The 13185-nt window shown below is 44.8% G+C and overlaps 1 protein-coding gene across 6 annotated transcripts in view; it reads right to left on the bottom strand.

Annotated features, from left to right (window-relative positions):
- Positions 1–9976, bottom strand: part of SOCS6 (suppressor of cytokine signaling 6) — a 35368-nt gene extending 25392 nt beyond the window's left edge. For 2 of the 6 annotated variants that reach the window (XM_007189945.2, XM_057526968.1), the window contains exons 1-2: positions 8760–9159; positions 4587–4775 (exon numbers count right to left, since the gene is read on the bottom strand). The gene's annotated coding sequence lies outside the window, so the exon portion shown is untranslated. The other 4 variants (XM_007189946.2, XM_057526967.1, XM_007189947.2 and 1 more) reach the window with 4 other exon arrangements.
- Between the last annotated feature and the right edge of the window lie 3209 nt (positions 9977–13185).

The raw sequence follows: 13185 nt of genomic DNA on the forward strand, positions 1-13185 counted from the left end.
ACAGCAAACGCTCTAATAAATTTTCTTTTTTTAACATCTTTACTGGAGTATAATTGCTTTACAATGGTGTGTTAGTTTCTGCTGTATAACAAAGTGAATCAGCTATACATATACATACATCCCCATATCTCCTCCCTCTTGCTTCTCCCTCCCACCCTCCCTATCCCACCCCTCTAGGTGGTCACAAAGTACCGAGCTGATCTCCCTGTGCTATGCGGCTGCTTCCTACTAGCTATCTGTGTTACATTTGGTAGTGTATATATGTCCATGCCACTCTCTCACTTCGTCCCAGCTTACCCTTCCCCCTCCCCGTGTCCTCAAGTCCACTCTCTACGTCTGCGTCTTTATTCCTGTCCTGCCCCTAGGTTCATCAAAACCATTTTTTTTTAGATTCCATATATATGTGTTAGCATATGGTATTTGTTTTTCTCTTTCTGACTTACTTCACTCTGTATGACAGACTCTAGGCCTAATAAATTTTCAAGTGATTCAAATCCCACTTTGTGGGCTAGATACAAAAATACAATGTAGCACTAAGTTTGCTATGTGACACTGAGTGAGTCTCAGATTCCCCATATAAAATAAAGAGGTTGATCTCTAAAACACATCAAGCTCTAAAATTATCTGATTCAATGAAAACAAAAATATGCAGAGACTTAGAAATTTAACTGGTAAAGAACTTCTTTGTGAGCACTTCTAAGTATCTTTTCCTATAACTGCGTTCAACACATTCCTATTAAATTGAATATAAAACAAATGTTCATAAATTCAGTCATTTAAACTGTTAATGGAGCTGGCTTATAAGATTTGATTAATGAAATAAACTCACTCTCAATTTTTTGATTCAGATTTTAACATGTTGTATTTAAAAAGTAGTACACCTATTACCAATTCATTACTGTCTTTATGTATATACATGCTAATTTTTAAAATGTATACATTTTTACACCTTTCCAGGAACTTACCAATATTTTAGCTAAAACCAGAGTAAATCCCTAGTCTCACCACTTCCACCGCCTATAAGGAAGTATTAAACTATTGGTTAAACTACAAAGTAGGTAAGATCCTTTGAGAATTTTTTGACAAACTGTTGACAATTAAGTAGGGCCCAAATATCTGTTTGCTGTTTATTTTTATTCTGGGACAAGGGTGCTGTACCAAATAGTATAATGACGGAGTTCCTTCTCTACTTCTCTTTCTTCAAAATTTGTTCATACATAAAGTCTCTTAAATATAATGAACTACTAAAGCAAAAATTTTAAACTCCTAATGGCAACATGCACATAAAAATAATTGAAAAGTAAAGCAACTGCTTTGACCGCTTTCAGCCTTTAGGTCTTAACACAAAGCTCCAATTTAAAATGTAATTTGTCAATTATGTGTTCAAATGCTTTTGCATAGAATATGTAAGAGTTTTTCATTCAATCTGCATTAGAGAATAAGAGATTTTAGTTAAAACATTCTTTTCCTCATTTTATATAAGTATACCTAATAAAGAAGAGCAGATTTGGGGTACAAAAAGTAATCCACAAAAGATTTATTAAATGTATATTAAGAGTGAATGTAAACCACATTCACTGATCATTAGCGATAAAGGGCATCCTGCAGAGCAATAATTATTCAAATGAATGATACAGCCCTATTAAGCAAATATAAAAATCTTACAAAATGGAAAAGGTTATACACACTGTAAAATGATAACTTAATTGTCAAAAGTAATCACTTATTATAGGCTGCCAAACAGGGGATCTCTTGACGCTTTTAAAATGATCCAACTTAAAAATAATTCATGTTACCCACCATAGATCAGCAGGCATTTCATAAATTAAGTTACACAAAGTTCAGTGACATAGGTGTGCTTCATGACAGCACTAACTGAAAACACACTGAAAACCTTTATTTAAAGAAAAATTAGATTTGGGTTTCCCCCAAAGTAAAAGACTTTAATGTTCACTGATCCTAGCAAAATAAACAAAAACTATTAAAAAGAACAAAAAAACTTTGGATGAGCTTCTAATGAAACATATGCTTTTTTATCTCCACACACACGCACACAAAAACACAAGGACAATGAAAACTGGAAAACAAATGACAACAGAGTTAACGGGCTTAAACAAATGAGAGAAAGCTGAAATCTAAGCCTATTGGAAGAGAAGGCAACAGAAACAAGCCTAAGAAAAAATATCGCAAATCTGAAACAAGAGTCAGATGCAATTTATTAAAAAGTGGGGGTAGAACAGTTAGAAAACAAAAACTCCTATAAACCAAAATAAAAATTCAACAGAAGAAAAACTGAAAAAATCTTCCCCCCAAAAAAGAACCAGAAAATTAACTGACTTAAATATTTGAGAAAAGGCTAAAAAAAATTAACATATCAATCCAGGAGGTCCCACATCCAACAAAAAAAGAGCTTTAGTCAGGAAAAGAAAGAAAATGAAGGGGAAAGCATTACAAAAGAAAATTTTAAATTCTCCCCTGAACTGAAGAACACAAGTTTACACACTGAAGAATCCATGGAATGCTCAGTACACCCAAAGAAGAAAAAATAATAATCAGGCACATCGTGGTGAAATTTTTAAATTTAGACAATAACAGAAAGATACTATAAAGCTTCCAGAGGGCTTCCCTGGTGGCGCAGTGGTTGAGAATCTGCCTGCTAATGCAGGGGACACGGGTTCGAGCCCTGGTCTGGGAAGATCCCACATGCCACGGAGCACCTGGGCCCGTGAGCCACAATTGCTGAGCCTGCGCGTCTGGAGCCTGTGCCCCGCGACGGGAGGGGCCGCGATAGAGAAAGGCCCGCGCACCGCGATGAAGAGCGGTCCCCGCACCGCGATGAAGAGTGGCCCCCGCTTGCCGCAACTGGAGAAAGCCCTCGCACGAACCGAAGACCCAACACAGCCAAAAATAAATAAATAAATAAATAAATAAATAAGAAAATCCTTTAAAAAAAAAAAAATAAATAAAGCTTCCAGAAAGAGAAAAAATTTACATACAAATGATTGGGAAAGAGATGGCAACTGACACAGTGATAACACTGAAAGCTGGAAGTTAGTGGAGCAATGTCTTCGAAATTCCAGGAGGAAGGCTGCTTCCAATGCGGCACACGTTTATAGTCAACAACTCTTCTGAGCACCCCACGTTTCCCCGCACCCCTGCAGGGCCATATGACTGGTTCTGGCCCATGCAGTGGGAGCACGAGTGACATGTGTCACTTCTGGGCCAAATATTTAGTGCCAGCTTGTGACCTGTCAGCTCTCTTTTGCACCTGCTGTGGTAACCCGGAGCCATGGGGTGATACGATGGGGAACTGCAGGAAGATGCCAGAGGAGCCCCAGGCCCCCGGCAGACTTGGTGAAACCAAGCAATAAGCATTTATTTACGCACTGAGATTTCAGAGTTAATCTGCCATTGCAGCATAACCTATTCTATGCTGACTACAACAGTAACCTAGAATTCTATACAGTCAGGCTATAAAGCAAATATTTAGAACATAGACATTTTCTGACATGCAAGGTCTCAAACACACCACACACACACACACCCCATCACCTTAATAGGAAGCTACTAGGAGGTTAAGCTCCATCAAATCAAGGAAGTAAACCAAGAAATGGAAAATAGGTAACCCTACTCAGGAGAGGAGAGAAAAGAATCTCTAGGCTGACGGTATAGCTCCTACAGCTCAGCCTGTTTGGGATACTGTCCTTGCCGTCTGTAGCTCTTCCCAAACACCCTCCAAGAGTCAGCTCAATGGTGACGTCCTCCATGAAGACAGAAATCCAAATTTCCTGGCTACCAGAAGTAAATGAAAACATCTTGCATCAATAGCAAGAAAAGAGCTGCATTCTAAAATCTGTTAGCAATGTGGTTTGTGACTCGGGCAAATTACGTAACCACTCTTAGGCTCAATTCCTCATCATCTGCATAAGGGTGAGGTTATCAGAAGGTTCCTTCTAATTCTAAAAGGCAGTAGTTCTGCCAATGTACAAAACCACTAAATCCTAATACAATCCTATGCTTGGTACATGCTTACATATTCTGACAGTCAGTGATATTTGGTAATAATGTTATTCCCTAAATATATATATATTTTTTACTTTAAAAGCAATGTCAACAGACAAAAATGACTACTGTCAGAGGGATGATGATATTTCCTTTAAAACCGAAACTCAGGTTTAATAACAAACACCTTCATTATTTATTATAAACATCAAAACAAAAGGAAAATCATACGAAATAACAAGTCTACCAGTAAGAATTCATCTTACTTTAAAAGTGTGTTAACCCTGTTGCTTTCACCACCCAGTGTGTCATTGGTGTGGCCAGAATAATGCCTATCACTCTAAGTACAACAGCAAGCAGTACTGAATAATAGGTGATCTAGAGCACATGCTGAATACATCTTTTCTAAATAGTTCTAAAGAGTAACATTAACATCTTAAAATTGTTTTTGACAGAAATTTTATCTAATAGGAGCCATATATTCCTCTGCCTTCTTAAAAGAGACACTTTAAACACAAGTGTGTACATTAAATATAATCTCATGCTGTATACAGACAGACACCTCTTCACATGATCAAATTTACCTGATGGAAGATTTCAGGACGGCATAGCGACGCTTGCAGGGTTTACTGATGCTCAGGAAACTTGGTCTCCCAGGCCTTCAGAGAGATGTGGTCTTTTCTTCTTTCCTTCTCCTCTACTACTCAAGAGTCGGCTCCCAAGGACAATGGGATAGCCACCGCTCCCCAAACATAGTCTCCAAGTGTGATGCCCTTTTAATAATTTTAAGAAAAAATTTCAGTGTGATGGCTGTTGAGAGTGGTAAGACAATATTAAAACAATCAGTAGGAGAACAAGCGCCCAGGGCCTGGCAGGTGGTCACACGCAGTACCGTTCTGTTCTAGATCTCCCACCACCTGACCGCCGTGACCCAGAGCCAGTCGACCCACCGCTGCTTACACTGCACCCGTGTGCAATCCTCACAATTCTAGTAGCTGCACCAGTCATACTTCTGCAGACTCCCATTCTCCTTCCTCTTTTATTTCCATTTTTCTCGTCTCTTTGGTCTCACACCCCTTCCCCACACGGGGCTTCCTCAACAAGAAAAACCAAGTCTTATGCAGATATTGCTGATTAACCAGAATACTCCTTTTAACTAATCACAGTACCTTTTAAACTAATTGTTACTGTTAGCACCTGTTATAGGCCAGGCACTCAACTCATACATTTACATGCATTATCTCAATTATTACACCAATGTTGAGGAAGGCACCATGATTATTTTAGATAAGACAAATAAGACTTTGATTTTATTTTAAAAACCTACCCTATAAAATCACAGTGCTGAAATTCAAACTTCGATCTGCAACCCTATGAGAGACTGCCTTCACCAGCTGCAGTCAGAGTCACCCAGGTCTCTGGCTTGTCTAATTCCTAACGAGTTCTTCCTTCCTGCTTAATTCTGAGGGTGCCAGAGGTTCCAGACAACTGAAGTTTTACCTTACTAAGCTCTGTAAGGCAACATCAAGGGAAATGTGCTCTGGGGCCGTTACTCTCCTCACACTCCAGTTAACCGTGCTTCCAGAAGCGACAAGAGGCCTGTGCATCTTCACGACCAGCCAGTGGAGTATGTGGGTGAATTCAGACACACATCGCGGTTCTACAAGAAGATGCAGTTCTCCCTGGGTGGGGATTTGGGGCCATGTAGTTTCAAGAACTTCGGCCTTATCGGTGCTATGATTTATTCAGCTGAGCAGATCAACTCGGCCAGGGATAAATCAGAAACACAAAAAACCCAACGGATGTCTAAGATCCAGCCAGCACATCTCTGCCTTTAACGTGCAGACAACCGTGTAAAAGCTGCAGGCGCTTTCTGTACACCACGTCCCCACTCAGTGGCCAGGCTCCCTGCCATGTGTGAGGGAGACAAAGGAGAAAGACCACAGCCCATGCCCTCCACAAGGAACTTGCTGATGAATGTTGTATCAGAAACATACGAATTGATAAAATGGGATTACTGAAGGAGCTGGAAGGAAGGGTGGTCAGGGAAGGCTTCTCGGAGATGGTGACCCTGAGAATGAACCAACCACAGGGGGAGCCACTGAAGAGCAGTCTAGGAAAAGTGTCAAAGGGGAGGAGGCCAGAAGCAGCCTGGAATGTTGAGGAACAGAAAGGCTAGACCACACCTTTGTGCTAAGGCAGAGAGAGGGTGGTTCAAAACGCGCTAAAGAGCCAGGCAGAAGTCTTGTGGTCGATGGCAAGAGTTTGGATTTTACTTTAAACAAAATATATATGTATTCACAGTAACTCTGACAGATAGATTATCCCCACCTTAGCCCCACAGGAGGAATAAGACTCAGAGGGGTTATATAATGGGTTCAAGGTCACAAAGCTAGTAATGTACACTCTTCCCTAAAGATCTAACACCTCTAAAACGTCCTCTGTGTGCAAAGGGAGAATGGAAGTCTTAAATGACTTTATCTGTCTATTCTTCAAACATTAACGAGACCAACGGTCATCCAGAACAAACGTCACAACAAAGTAAAACGTAACATCTGTATGAATCATCAAAGATGACTCTGAAGTTAGTTTAAGGTAAAATGTGCCCTCAGTCCAAAAGCCTTCCCTACTTACTAGCTAAACCAACATGTTGTGCAGCATAATAAATTAACCATAAAAATATTAATGACAATTTCACTCTCAATACACTTTAAAACATATCCCACTGCTGTTTCTCTCTTTCTCTACCTGGACAACTCTTTCAATCAAGCTCGTCATACCAGAAAGTTTCCCCTTTTTATGACACATACTAATATTATAAATTTCTCCCTTGCAAAAGCAATAATTTCACAAAATTACCCAGGCGCCACAGATGTGTCATTTCCAAAAGTGGAAGAGGTCAGGGATGAGGACAGAGAACTGAAATAGACAATCTTCATTTCCCATAAAATGCAACAAGCGGAAAACAGCAAAAGGTGATCTTTTTAACTCTAGGTCATTTACCTACCTACCCTTTTTAAGTATCAAAATAGATGCATACACACCCATTAGTTATTCGAGATTATAAATAACGTGGAGTATTTGACCTCATACTTCAGTATATTTGTGTGTGTATGTGCGTGTGCACCGATCCATTTTGCATGACTGCGTATTTTTATTTTTTTATTTTTATTTTTATTTTTATTTTCTTTATGGCTGTGTTGGGTCTTCGTTTCTGCGCGAGGGCCTTCCCTAGTTGTGGCAAGCAGGGGCCACTCTTCATCATGGTGCGCGGGCCTCTCACTATCGCGGCCTCTCCTGCTGCGGAGCACAGGCTCCAGACGCGCAGGCTCAGTAATTGTGGCTCACGGGCCCAGCCGCTCCGCGGCATGTGGGATCCTCCCAGACCAGGGCTCGAACCCGTGTCCCCTGCATCGGCAGGCAGACCCTCAACCACTGCGCCACCAGGGAAGCCCCATGACTGCGTATTTTTAAGCGAGTGGTAACAGTAACTGCCACAAATTCAGAAACGGGCGTAACAGTTCCCTTTTCTGGAGTATGTTATGACTTTTAAATAAGATCACACAGGCACTTCTATGAACAAAATAAAAGATAATGTTAGTAACACAAAAGTTTCCTGAAAACTGACCACAGTGGAGAAAACTACCAGAGTCTTCTCTGAAGAGTGACATTACCCAACAAGACAGGCTTAAGAAGATGCTTCCTTCTGTTCCCTAAGAAGAGGGCCATTAAAGGAGCACTCAGGGACTTCCCTGGTTGCACAGTGGTTAAGGCTCTGTGCTCCCAGTGCAGGGGGCCCGGGTTCAATCCCTGGTCAGGAAACTAGATCCCACGTGCATGCCACAACTAAGAGTTCGCGTGTTGCCACTAAGGAGCCCGCGTGCTGCAACTAAGACCCGGTGCAACCAAATAGATAAATAAATAAAATTTTTTTTTTTTTTTTTTAAAGGAGCACTCAGGACCATGAGATGAGTAGGAATCCATTCAGTACAGCTGAGTTTCCCTCCCAGGTCCTGGCACAGCCCCAGGCTGGCTGCAGCCCAGGTCAGTGGCACCCAAACCCTTTCTCTGCCACTCCCTGCAAGGTGCTATGGGGAGGGTGCCAGGTGACACCAAGAGTGTGCCCCTGGGTCCTGCAGAGGCCGTGTTTAAGGCCTGCCCATCTTCCCACTAAAAGAAGGGAAAGGGGCAGTGCCATGTACTTCCCATCAATTCAGGAGGTATTTAAAGATCATAAAAAAAAAAAAAGGAAAACATGTTTCAGAAGAGATGAAGGGAGCTCTAAAAAGGGTAAAGGTTCAGGTGAATAATCTGGGTGATCGTACCCAGACCAGTGGAAAGCACTTGCCAAGTCACAGGTGAGTTCTTCTAAGTATCCTAGTTAAGCCCAAGGTCAGTGGGCCAGCTTCCCCAAAGGCAACAAGGAAACATTAGGGACAATGGCGGAACCAGAGGGTTGAGGCCATATATTCTGTTCCGTATATTCTGGAATGGCTTCCGAAACTTACCATATCCATGCTACCTGATGCGGCACTGAGAAATAAATAAGAAAGCATGGGGAACGGATCACAGGCTATGTTTTTGGGTTTTCTCTGTGAAACTTGATAAACAACCGCCGTTCGTGTTTCTAAACAAAACTGATTCCCCACAGCACTAAACAGTCCACTTAAAATTCATTCATTCAAGTAAGCTAAGTAGATTTTATGTTGTGATATTTGTTAGGTTAACAAAAAAAGTCAGGATAAATGTACACCTACTATGGTTGAGAAAACCTCAGACATTTATTTCATCTTGAAGTAGATGGCAGTTTACTTTTGCTTGAATACACATAGATCTTTATTCCAAGGAACACGGTCCACGAAGAACATATTCGGAAACCATTCACGTTATAATTGTGATTACTACGTTCTCCGTCTTCATACCCAGTAAAGCGGCATATCGCCTTTTCCGGGGTAGACGTTCAAGAAACATCTGCTGAACTGAATTCAACATTATATATTTCATTACCGGAAGCCTGAGCTCTGCCACATATTCCCACCTGGCCCCGAATTCCAAAAAGTATGGATGGCAACCCCAAATTCCACATTCCGACTGAATGTTACGGTGGCCTACAGACGACCGCACACATTCCAAGTTCTGCGCCAGGACCTGCCCCCGAGAAATGTCAGTAGTTCTGACCCAGAATGAACCACAAAGGTGTACCTGAAGTTGTCAACACCTGAAGCAAACTGAAAATCAAGGCCCGTCTCGGGGGCGGCTTGACATCCCCAGTCCCCACGCCCGCGCGAGCCCGCGAGGGTCCGGCGGCGCCTCCACGCGCGGAACAGACCAGGGTCTCGGCCCGACGCGACCCCCCGGGGACAGCACGGGCGCGGCCTGCGGCCCCCAGCCCGCCCTGCGGCCGCCGGCCTCCAGCCCGGGGGTCCGAGCGCGGCCGAGGGGCTGCGGAGCGCGCAGGCCCCGCGCCGCCGCCCCAGGCCTTGCCGAGCCCCGGCCTCTCCCCGGCGGACTGCGGGCAACAAAGGCGGCGGCCCGGGCCCGGCGCGCGCGGCGGACGAGAGGCCGAGGGGTCCGGCCGGCGCGCGGCGGAAGCAGGCCTCGGCCCTCCCCTGCCCGGCTTCCCGGACGCCGCTCCCCGCCGGCCCGGCCCCCGCCCGCGGACCCGCGGAGGCGCGCAGGGCCTCAGGCCGCCGGGACCCTCGCCGCTCCCCGCCGCGCGGCCTCCCCGACCCCCTCCGCGCCGGAGCCGCCCGGCCGGCCGGAGGAGAAGGGGCACCGCCGCGGCCGGTTCCCCGGGCCCCCGAGGAGAGGGGGCGGGAAGCCGAGCCCGGACCCAGCCTCCAACTCGGCTCCGCAGACGCTCACCCGGCGGCCGCCCGCTCCGCTTCCTCGCCCAGCGCCGGCGCGACTGCCGCGCTCGGCCCGCCTTCCCGCAACTCCTCCTCCCGCCTCCTTCCTCCTCCTCCTCCTCCTCCTCCTCCTCCAGGAGGGGCGCGCCGGGCGCCGGCCCGAGCTGGAGCCGCAGCCGAGGAGCCGAGCCGGCCGCTCCGCGCCCACCACTCGGCCCGCGGCGCCGGCGGGCGTCGGCGCGGGGGGCGGGCCGGCGGGGGCGGGGGTGGGGGCGCGCGGGGCGGGGCCGGGGGCGCCGCGGGGCCGGTCCCCCGCTGGAGTCGGAGTCCCGGCATCTGCCCGCCCGGCGCGCCCCGCCCGCGCCCGCTGGCCCGGCTGCTTGTCCGGTACTGCCTCTGCCTTTGCAGCCTCCCCTCCTCGGCGGCCGGGCCGACGCGGAAAGGAAGATGTCCTCGGCCCTCGGCCGCCGGCTCTGCCCTTGTCCCTGCGGTCGGGCGGCGGCCTCCACGCGGCCGAGGTCCGCTCACCTGGCGCGGTGACCCGGGCCCGGTCCCCGCGGGGAGGGAGGGACGGGCGAGCACGCGCGCCGGAGCAGGGCCGGGGAGGGAAGCCCTTCCCCACACCTTGTCTAGCTTAACCGTAGAATGTGCTTATTAAAAGAAAACTTATTCCTTGTTTCAAGCCATCTGCTTTTCCATTTAGTCCTTGTTAGTGGGGTTTTATGCAGGAATAGTTCACTATTGTTTGCGCCGCTGAATTCCAAGGTAGTGTGACGTAAAGTTGCGTGTTGGTGACTTGACTTATTTCTTTGGAAACTGGCTGAACCGTCCCAACATATAGCAATAACAGCAAACTGGATTTTTGCCAATGAGAAGCAACAGGAACATTTTTATTTCTCTTTTCATCCAAGAAAAGTGATTAAAGATAAGCATCATTAAAATCTAACTTAAGCTGTTTTCTCTTGTCCGCCATCCTATGTGCTGTGAATTTGCTCCTCGTCATGTCTTCTCACAACACTTCAGGATCAAGCGATTCCTGGCCAAGAAACAAAAGCAGAATCGTCCCATTCTCCAGTGGATTCCAATTAAAACTGGTAATAAAATCAGGTACAACTCCAAGAGAAGGCACTGGAGAAGAACCAAGCTGGGTCTCTAAGGAGCCTCACATATGAAGTGGCACACATTTACGCTATCAAGGTCAATTGCGTCTTACCATATCAGAACATCACTAGTGTCTGGAACAGCTTCCTGTGTTTGATGGGAGACATGGAATGGCTCTCTCCTCTTTTCTTGATCTTTCCTCACCACTGCTCACTGTGTAGCTCAGTAATAAATATGTGAAACCTTTTGTTGGGAAAAAAAAAAATCTAACTTAATAATTGTTGGCTTTAAAACTTGTATTTCTTGAATACTATGGACCTTTTAAGGAGGAAACAAGGCTAGGGAAAAAAGTCTTAAAGTTGTTCCAAGGTGAATTTGTAGCTGAATTATACCGCAGTTAAGCTGTTAGCTTTAAAAAAGTGCAAGTAATTGATCTTAATTCCTATAAATGTTGAATATATAATTCTCATCTAAACACAAAATGATTAATAATTTAAAAATTGGATTGTCAGGTGATTCAATTGGTTGGTATGACTGAATAGTATATATAAGGTTGATGTCATTTGTTATATGTGATTCACCAGACCTTCTGTCATCTTCAGTTCTTAGTTGAATTTATTACTCAACCCCTACCATTATTGTTACCCTGATTTAGATACAACTCAATTCTCAAATATCTAATCACAGTTAATGATCACAGTTAACTAATCACAGTTAGTTGACTGAAATAGAATGGTCAGAGAGCTCAGTGATAATTGTAAGTGGTAATTAGAAAAGCAAACTTTTCAACCCACCCCTCTTGTTGTAAGCCCTTCAGAAGGAAAAGACATGGGACAGATTGGAGTATCAGGGGGCTGGTGTCTCCTTATATGATCTAAAGAAGGCCAGCTGGGGGCCATCAGCAGGGCTTGATAAGCACTAAGCTAGCAGTGGGCTGAGCTGACTCTTCTAGGAGACAGGATCAAGACACGGGCTTCTGAGTCTGGCAGAGCTGGTCTGGCATCTCAGCTTTGACAATTCATATAGTTATGTGACCTTAAGTTTCTCAGTTGTAACTTCAATGTCTTTGAAGGGGGGGGGGGGAGTGGGGGAGGGGGTTTTGATATTTTGATATTAAGTATATTAAATAGTTGTGAAGATTACTTGAGATAATGCACAAAACCTGGTCCATAATGATTGTTATTACTAGGTAATGTATAGTTTACAGGCAAGGCATTTAAATATTTTTTGGTGTATATTATCTACTTTATTTGAACAATAATCTATTTGTAAGGTCAGTATTATCATCATCCCCACATTACAGGTGAGGAAACTGTGGCTTCTTGTGTATATGTAGTAAATAACTTTATCAAAGTCACACAGCTACTGTAGGGCAGAGCTGGAATTCAGACTTAGATCTCTCTGACTCCACAATATGACCTCTTAACCACTAAATTAAAATAATAGTGATAACTATATGAATAATATAACAACTTTAGTGTAGAGATACTAGTGGCTAAATATACCATTAAAATCTCCATGCTTGGCTGAATTCCAATACTTTGGCTGCAGACAACACTGTCTGATAGATACACTTGCTGAAAGATGGTGGGCTTCCCTGGTGGCACAGTGGTTAAGAATCCACCTGCTAATGCAGGGGACATGGGTTCGAGCCCTGGTCCGGGAAGATCCCACATGCCGCGGAGCAACTAAGCCCATGCGCCACAACTACTGAGCCTGTGCTCTAGAACCCACGAGCCACAACTACTGAAACCTGTGCACCTAGAGCCTGTGCTCCACAACAACAGCAGCCACCGCAATGAGAAGCCCGCGCACTGCAACGAAGAGTAGTAACTGCTCGCTGCAACTAGAGAAAGCCCTTGCGCAGCAACGAAGAACCTAATGCAGCCAAAAATAAAATAAATTAAAAAAAAAAAAAGATGGTGATGGCAAAGGGTCCTATTGAAAGTCTATCCCCTTAACAGGGGCAGAAGAGCATAGTTCTACCTCTTCCTCCTAAAGTCACAGCTTGTAGAGCCAGAAAGAACTTTCTGGATCATCCTCAGCATCTTCATTTTATGGAGGAGGAAACAGACTCAGAAATCACCTGACTTGCCCAAGCAACAAAGTTAAAAATAGTTGAGTCATGACTTGAACTGCCATCTCCCAATTTCAAGTCTGGTTTGATTTCTAGTATTAAACGTCTTCCTTCTTCCAGAAGAGGGAAAAAGAGGAGCTCAGACTGGAGAAAACT

This window comes from Balaenoptera acutorostrata, chromosome 13, assembly GCF_949987535.1.
Source record: "Balaenoptera acutorostrata chromosome 13, mBalAcu1.1, whole genome shotgun sequence".
Taxonomy (NCBI): Eukaryota; Metazoa; Chordata; class Mammalia; order Artiodactyla; family Balaenopteridae; genus Balaenoptera; species Balaenoptera acutorostrata.